Consider the following 1,985-nt stretch of genomic DNA (forward strand, 5'->3'; position numbering starts at 1 on the left):
TTACAACATTAGTCCATGCATTCTCGCCTACCCTTCGATGCTATCTTCCGGTATATAAGGAGTCCTAGGCGAGAGGCATGGGGGAGGACTTTTGACACAGCAAACTTAGCACATAGAGCAATTTTAGGCAATTTTCCGTTTTTGTTATTCGAGCTGCGACTCAATTAGGTTTTTTTGCCATCTTAGGGTTTTAGAACTAGGAATCTCGCCGATAGCTCTCGTAGCCCAGGCACTTACCTTGTTGTAAACGCTCAAACGCAGATCGGAATAAGAACTATCTTGCTCTCTTTTTCGATTTCTTATTTTATTAATGTTCTCGTTTCGTGTTCTAATTGCTTGGCGTGTGGTATTAGCAGATATCCGGGACCTCTGGGAAATTAGGGTTTTCCTAGTTTCCTTATTTAAACGGAAATCGACAGTGCGAATTTCGGTTCCCACAATTGATATGATAATGATTGACGTTTGTGAAAGATATTGAGTTATATCATCGGGCCTCGGCTCGAGGGGTATAACATGATTGTGATACATTGATGATGTGTTGCATATACTTATGGCATTGCATTATATTATTTGGAACTCGGCTCAGATAATATAACATGTTTGATCATATCTTAATAGGGAAACCCGTAAATCCACGGACTTGATCCGTGAGAGTCCGACACTCGGGTGGAGTGTCGTGAGAGTCATTGGTGTCCACTCGAGGTCCGTGCGTTGTCCGGGGCCTTACCAAAATTAGTTCCGGGCAGGACGCGAAGACACGAGTAGGAGGACCTAAATATCGACCACCGACGAGACGTCGACATCGCTCGACATAGACAAACACACGACGATCGATGCAACATTTTCACATTGATCGATATCTAATCCGGTCAGATGTATCTTCCTTACCTGTTACATTTCGTACTTATGAAATATTCCATCATAACTCCGACTGAGTTACACTGAGACAGTGTAATTTAAGTCTGGGGGAAGATTTACTGATATAATTTATTTTATTCTTATATAAAAGGAATTTTAATAAATTATGCTTAGCTATTGAAAATGGGACTATGATCTTATATTGATTTAAACTTGAATATCTAACCAATCTTTAGCACCATTTTAGATTTACTAATTGCAGATAGCACTATAGATGCTAAAGCAGATCACCTATCAAGTACACACTTGCCTTGAAGTAACCAAAGCTGATTTCCAACACTAAACCTGACATAACCGCTTGTCTTGGGACTTGGTATACATGGGATCGGATTCTTCAGACAGGTCTGGAAGGTAACGACTTGTGTAGATTATTTATCATATTTTCTCTCTCTAAATTTCGACCCTAGATTAGTTAGTGATTTATATTTCAGTTCTATCCATTTCTTAAAAAAAAAAAAAAAAGATCTATTGCTTACTTAGGATGAGTCTGAACAAAACTTGGTGGCTAAAACCATTAAGGCTTGATTCATAAAGACTCCAATAAATGAGTTCGAAACGGGACTTGGAGGCGGCAATCTTCAATGCTCGCTTTCACAAAGAATTCTTGGATATAGGTCAAAAAGAAGTGAACAGAGCTTCGTGGCTACCACCATTAAGTTTTGATTCATGGAAGTCTGTCCAATCTTGGTCACTGATCCTGCAATGGAAGCAGACTTTGACTCAAGAGACAAAATTAGAGAGAGAGAAACTAGGAACTAACTTTTACCTGCAGTTCTAGATACTTGTCTGAAATCCTTGCACCATATGATCGATATTCCAAGGTAAAGCATTCATTTTATATTTATGCTAAGAAATGAAGTCAGTAGAGGGGATGTCAGACGTGAATTGCTGAGTTGTGTTATGTTAGAAATGGTTGCTAAGCTAGGATATTGCATAGTGTGCTTCTGTGATTAGGACTTTTTAGATGTGGTTGCAAAATTGTTGACGAAAATATTTCTATGCTTTAAAATCTTAAGTCCCTAATATTTTCAAACCTCTTTCAGAGAGACTGCCTGTATGTTTTGCTT

The sequence above is a fragment of the Brassica oleracea genome, chromosome C3, assembly GCF_000695525.1.
Source record: "Brassica oleracea var. oleracea cultivar TO1000 chromosome C3, BOL, whole genome shotgun sequence".
Taxonomy (NCBI): domain Eukaryota; kingdom Viridiplantae; phylum Streptophyta; class Magnoliopsida; order Brassicales; family Brassicaceae; genus Brassica; species Brassica oleracea.